A 7,279-nucleotide genomic window follows, 5' to 3' on the forward strand; every position below is an offset into this window, starting at 1 on the left:
TGTGTGTGTGTGTGTGTGTGTGTGTGTGTGTGTATATATATATATATATATATATATATATATATAATCTTTATTTTTTTTTCAGTAACAGAGGTTGAACCCAAGGCTGCTCTACCACTGAGCTACATCCCCAGCCCTTTTGAATTTTTATTTCAAGACAGGTTCTTGCTAAGTTGCCCAGGCTGGCTTTGAACTTGCAATCCTCCTGCTTCAGCCTCTGGAGTCACTGAAATTACAGGCATACACCATTCCATATCTTTCTCTCCTATAGCAGCTCTAAAGCTAAGATCTGCATTTCCCAGGCTCAGGGGAAGTATGAGCGGCCATATAATAGTTTTGACCGATGAGGGGTGCTGGTACCATCACACCCACTTCCTCTCTCTTCTAGCCCAGAGAATGGCCATGATAACATTCTGTAGCACAGCGTCCATCTTTCAACATGAAGTGGCAAGCATGAAGACAAAAGCCAACACACTAAGAACGATGGAATCAAATGGCAAAAAATCAGGATCCTCAAGACCTTTGTTAGGCTACTATTTCAACTGAGAACTTCCCGGGTCAACCAATAACCCTTTCCTTTTTATGTCACTGTTATTACCTGTGTGACTCTTCCCACTGACTTTTATTCTTTTGCAATCAAGAAACCAGCACCAGACAAGTAGATTAGATACAGAGTACACATGAGAGAGGACAGAACAGTGCCCAGGGAGACCCATTCTCAGGCAAATGGTGACTATGGCAGGCATTCATTGTCTTCGCATGTGTTAGAGATTACAGACCCTCTTTAAAGTGTGGCCAGAGAAACAGGATCAGCAATGAAAATAGTCTGTAAAATGTCTCTTCTTCAAGTCTTAATTTTCAGCAATCCCAAGAGGCAGAAGTCCTCAGTGGTATAAAATGGCCTGATGCAAAGAGGTTTCACTTAAATACAGACCAGCAAGAGAGAGAAGCAGGAAGGTGGGAGAACTAATAGACTAGTATGAAAGAGAACTAGCAGGCAGCAAAACAGATACTCTAATAGGGCTAGGGAAGAGAGATTTCCTTTGACTGCAGTTTTTTGTTGGTTGGTTGATGCAATACTGAGGATTGAGCCCAGGGACTCTCTATCTCTGAACTACATCTGCAGCCCTTTTAATTTTTGCTACAGGGTCTGGCTAAGTTGCCCAGGCTAGCCTCCAACTTGGAATGCTTCAATCTCAGCCTTTCAAGTAGCTAGGATTATAGGTGTGTACCGCCACACCTGATCTCCTCCATTCTCTAGCACTGAAAAACTAAATCAATTGTTCTCCAACTGATAGGATGAGATACGTTGCACTGGCTGAAAAAACACAGTTATAGGTTTTAGTACAAAGGAAGCATACAAAAATAAATACTGTGAGATCATGATAAATTCCTCCCTTTTACCATTTTCTTCCTTTTTTCATTACTAACTCATTCTTTCCCATCACAAGTCTCTTCTTAAGATGAATTTAAGTGGGTATCACTGTGGTATCTTTTTGCATCACGTTAATCTTATACATAGGGAAAAGAATCTCAGGGGACATGTGACCCTTCAGGTTTCCTGGTCCTGGATCAGTCTACCAGTGAGAAAGTGTATTTCTTTTAGCATGCTTATTTTCCTATTTGTATACACATATTTACTAGCTATTCCAACAACCTGTTAAGCTGAGGTGCCCAATTTCTTTTGCCAAGAACTTTCTTTTCTTTCATGTGTTTGATGGACTCCAAACATGCCTCCTGTAGAAGTTATTTTGTATAGTTATGCACAATTTCTGAACCTAGTTATTTGTATAACTATATCTCCCATGAATTCTCATGGAAATAAGGCATGTACTGTCTGTGATCTGGTCCCAAGGGTATGCTCGCATTATTCATTTAAAGTTAGCAAATTACTTTGGAAATATAAAATGTTATATATTTCTATATATCACTCTTTTATAAATTAAAGTGGCATGCAGATTTGAAATCAGTAGCTTACCAAAAGAAAAGTGTGAAGTATTAAATTATGTTGTGTATAGAAAATGCTTCACATTAAGTCATCAAAATACATATTTTTTTTGCCACATGACTGAGTGTGCCTTTTAAAGCAATACATAATTATGTCCAATACTGAATCACTCATCATGTTTGTGCTACTTTTGAATTGTTTTACTTTTTTTTCTAGCACCAAAAAATCATCTCAGACACCTTTATGACTATGTTTTCTGTTTTTATTTTCCTGTAATATGTAGAAAAATGAGTAGTATCAATATGACATAAGAAGAGAAAAATTTTTAAGTCTATAATATTTGCCACTAATCAATTATAATTTCTGATAAAATTTGCAAAGATTTGTTTCCTACAATATCTTAAAATCCAAAATTTTCCCATCACCACAATAAGGCACAATAAGGTATGGACCAAATATGCTAAACAAAAAAATCTAAAAGAAGAAAGCCAAAATGGAAAAACTTAACAAGATAATATAATTCTTAAGAGCAGTTAGAGAGCCAAAATTCTCCTAAACTTTTTCCTTTATAGTCATGATGAAATATAATAAAGGGAAAATACCTCTTCCCAGCTCTCTGATTTTCCCCAGGAGTATATTTCCTGCAGAGCACCCAGCCTCTGCCCACTCTTGGAACACTTGGGTCAATTGCAGAAAGGGCACAGTCCCTTCCCTGACTCCTCTCTGTGGGTAACTAGGAGGCGGCCCCAGCCACACTACTGAGACAGCAGCAAGCTGACAAGTGTGCTGAGCTCAGGGTTCCATTTCCAAGCCCATTTGCCTTTCACCTACATGCCCCCTTGGCCATCTTCAATAAGAAAAATATTTGGTTTCTGCCACTCTTATTTCCCTTTCCCTCTCAATATTTTTCAGATTGCAGATGGGGAAGAAGACTGCTATTTATTTTTTGGCCCCCTTCAGAGACCCTGATGGGAACTATCACAAAGTGAAAATTGGCATATTCATTTCAATTTTAGTTACTCTTACTATTTTGTGACCAGTATGCCGACAACATCAGGGATGTACTAATGGGTTAGAGAGGCACTCAGGGAGCTCATGGCAGCGTTAGCCTTGGCTTGCCAGGCCAGAGATTGTATCTTAAGTGGTACGTTTTGTTGACCTGCCAACTATAGTGAAAGTGAATGAAAGGAGAAAGGTATTTGTCTGGTTAAATCTTTGAAAGATCAATGTCTCGGCATGGTAAGAACTAAGGAGCTTGGACAAGGAGGTGACAGACTGATTCAAACAGGAAGAAAAAAACCATGAAAACAGAATTAAGAGCGGTAGGTGACTGGAGCAGCCAGAGGACACCAGAGTGTGGGAGAAAGGTGGAAGAAAGCAGGAGTCCAGATACTAACAGATGGAAGGAGGAGACTGAGGGAGAGACCCCAAATTTCCTGGGCTAATTTGATATCTTTGGGACTCACAGGTCCCAAAACAGACACTTTGGATCAATTTTCTCTTTAACATTTCTGTAATAGCTCTGACCTCTATCCAGCAAGCCTCCTGAATTTCTGCATATTCCTTGGAGAAACCCTGGCCTCTTCTCAGGGAACTGTGGGGCCTCACATCTGCGTCCCTGGAGTTCTCTCCTGCCAAATGCAAAGTGGAAGAGACTTCTTGTTTATCTCAAAGGAAGAGACACCATGGGTGGCGGATTTTCTGAAGCCTTCGAGAATGACCAAGGAGGTGGCTTGCACATTTTAGCACTTCATAACAATCCACCCAAAACTGGAACACTGGGCCTTCTAATCCCTGAGCCCCCTGCCCTGGGCAGTTTCTCATGGGCTGCTCTTTCCTTAGGGATTTCTGCCTGCTGCTACTTTACACCACCCTGCTGTTCTTCAACCCCTCCCACATAAATAACTTCCTCTGAGTCTCTAGACACCTCTCTCCCAGACCACCCTTGGGAGCTGAAGTCTCCAACTTGGTCTCTGAGCATTTTAGCACCCCGCCTCGCCCTTGTCCTGCTGGTGTTATTCCTCTGAGGAGTGATTGTGAATAAAAAGCCCTATGAGAATCCTCCCCCCAATTAAAGAGTCCTCTTGCTAAGATGATTTGAATGTGTGCTTCACCAAAGACTAACTGATTCAAACATCAGTCTGTTTAAAAAAAAAAAAAAAAAAAACGCAAAACCAACTTATTTAAAATATTTTATTAGACTATGTTCCAAAGGAAACTTCTTTAAAAACAGTCACTTTGCATCTGTTTAGCATGAGTTTTATATCATCTTTAAGCCCAGGGCTGTGGCTGTGGCTCAGTGGTAGAGTGCTTGCCTAGCATGTGTGAGGCACTGGGTTCGATTCTCAGCACCACTTATAAATAAATTGAATAAAATAAAGGTCCATCAGGAACTAAGAAAAAGATAAACTATTTTGTCATTGACTAACTTTCCCATTTCTTGCTCCTATACTGCTTAGATAATAATAATGTCCATATAATTACTGACTCAAGAAAGAACACTTAACATGCCTTGCTACACTGTTGTCTGACAGATCCATCTTTTCCAGAAGACATCTGAGTGGCTTCTGGCCATCATAACAAAAGAGCAGTGTTCAGCAGTGCAAAGAATCCACACAGCACATTAAAGATCTGAGTTCAAATCCAGAGTCTGGGTATTGAACGAAGTAATTATGACTCAGATATACTTCTGTTGCAAACACATTGATGCTGGGCAGCATCCTTACCTAATAAAATTATTTGCTGTCATATCTGACCACTTGTCTGAGGTGATGTGAATCAATCTGCTCATTCATATCACTTAGTAGTACGGCTTGTATTAATGATGGTGCTTGGATGAGAATGTGATTCTCCTGAAGTATTGTTTCTTGATACCAGAAGCCTCCTAGTGGCAGAAGTGCATAAAAAGGAGAGGGGATCTTCAGTGATTTTGCTTCTAGATAAAGGTACATGTTACATTTCAGTTTAACTTTGACTCTTTTGTTAATTGGTTGGCATCCGAAATAACATCTCTACTCTTTATTTTTTTTTTTTTTTTTTTAACATCTCTACTCTTTACACATTAACATGGGCATGGGTTGGTTTAGTAGAGGGATATTGAAAACTGCAGTAAGCCAAGCTAAGTCCATGTTCAGTCTTTACCATGAACACTTCATCACTTAATTATATCATTTTTCTTCTTTTGTTTTTGCTTTTACACATGTAGGCTATTATTTCTTTCACAGACACGATGCTCAATCAGGAATAATGGATAACACTCTGCAAAGTTTTAAGTCTTTTCTTACCACCTGCTTTTGATCCAAATCTGTCACAAGTCTTATTTGAACCTGGATTTAGTTCAGAAAACAATGATGCTGTGGTAAAGAGAGGAAAGGCCTGATTTTCAAAGAAGACTTTGAGTCTGGTTGGACAGATAGAGAATAAACACCCAGTGTTTGATTGATGCCAACTTGTGTCTTTGTGTGTAGAGAAGCAGAAAAGGGGAGGCACTAAAAGGAGCTCTGATGAGAAGTAGAAGTCAGGCACACTCAGTTCTGGGCTTGATTTAGTTCTCTGACCTTGGACAAGTAACATTGTAAAATGAGGAATCTGGTCATCCTGTTCTCTCCTCCAACCATAGCTGCCTGGGTCCATTTGGGCTGCTATAACAGAATACCAAAAAGTAGTGGCTTATAGACAGTAGAAATGTGTCTGGAGGCTTGGAAGTCCCAAATCAATGTGCCAGCAGATGCAGTGTCTGGCAAGAACTGGCTTTCTGATTTATTGACAGTTCTGTTTTTTGCTTCATCTTCTCTCACTTGACAGAAGGAAGAGGGAACCCACTGGGTCTCTTTTATAAGGGCACTAATCCCATTCACAAGAGCTCCACAAGATCACCTCCCACACATCCCACCTCCAAATACCAAGGAGTTGATGATAAGGCCTCAAGGTACAAATTTGTAGGGGAAACAAACATTTAGTTTATAGTAATGGCTTACTTAAAGCTTGTGTAATGAAACTGATAAACAGCCAAGCAGGACAGTGTCAGGTTTCTTGTCCCAGTGTTAGCTAAGATTATGTGAGATAAACTTCTTGAAAGTTCAACACACCCCAGCAAGGATTTAGATGCAGGGATAAACCATTTTGTCATTGAATAACTTTCCCATTTCTTGCTCCTATACTGCTTAGATAAAAATAATACCCTTTATAAAATTTTAAAGCTATAATATTGATTCGGTTATAATCAGTACTAATCAGTGTTAGAGAATGATAGCATAATATTATGCCAAGCTTCCCCATGTGCTAAATTAATCTAAACCATCTATTTTTAGTCATTTATTTCCCCAACCAGGTTCTGCCAAACTGCTGTCATCTGAGAATTCACTTAGTAAAAAGCAATCCAAGTCTGCACCAAAAGTCTGCACACCCTTTTAGGATGAACTTTAAGGTAAGACTCATTTGCCAGGAACATGCTAAGATCAAGATCCTGAATACCAAACAGTACAATGAACTTAAATCCAATTGTTTTCTCTATTTTATATTGAAGAGAAAAAATTTTTGTCTAGATGGTTTTCCAAGTTTCTTGGATTAAATGTTGATATGAGATAGTGTAATGTCTTGCTGCCACTGTAAGGGGATTGATCTGAATTTAATCCAGCTACAGAAACACCCATAAGAGAAGGTCAGTTGTCATTTAGAGTAAACAGATTCTGGACATTGCCACTCACTGAGTTTCTGACTTTAGATAAGCTACTTAGTCTATGTCTAAACACCAATTTGCTTTCCTACAAAATGGAGATAATAATCTCTTCCCATTGTGTTATTTTTAAATACTAAATGAGATAATGTGAGTAAAGTAATTAAAATAGTTTCCAGGTTGTATTAACTACTCAAAAAGTGGTGGATAATATTTTAATTTATCTTCTACTATCTTAGAATCATTTAGAATAAATAACCTAACACGTTCAAACCTAAGATCTAAGTATGATCTACCCTTATAAGATGTTATATAAAATCAAGTGAACTTCTGTTTTAAAATATGGTTCAGAATTCAGTCTATTATGCTTTCCACAGTTCCTTTTTAAAAAGAAGACAAATTCAGACCAAGTCTTTAATATAAATAAAGTATCAGAATATGCCCTAAACTTTGATGCAACGTTCAGTTTGCTGTACTAAACAAAAATAAAAGTTTCCCAGTGGAAATGATCTTAGATATACTGATACATGTTAAGGAAAAGTGAACATTGGGGAAGGGGTACAAATATATGTTTACTTTGTGTTCAAGAAATCTCAGGGGCACCTCTCCAAAAGGTAAATATTCCTTCTTCTAATCAGGCTTTGCTTCCTCTCTCC

This window comes from Urocitellus parryii, chromosome 2 (genome assembly GCF_045843805.1).
Source record: "Urocitellus parryii isolate mUroPar1 chromosome 2, mUroPar1.hap1, whole genome shotgun sequence".
In the NCBI taxonomy this organism is placed as follows: domain Eukaryota; kingdom Metazoa; phylum Chordata; class Mammalia; order Rodentia; family Sciuridae; genus Urocitellus; species Urocitellus parryii.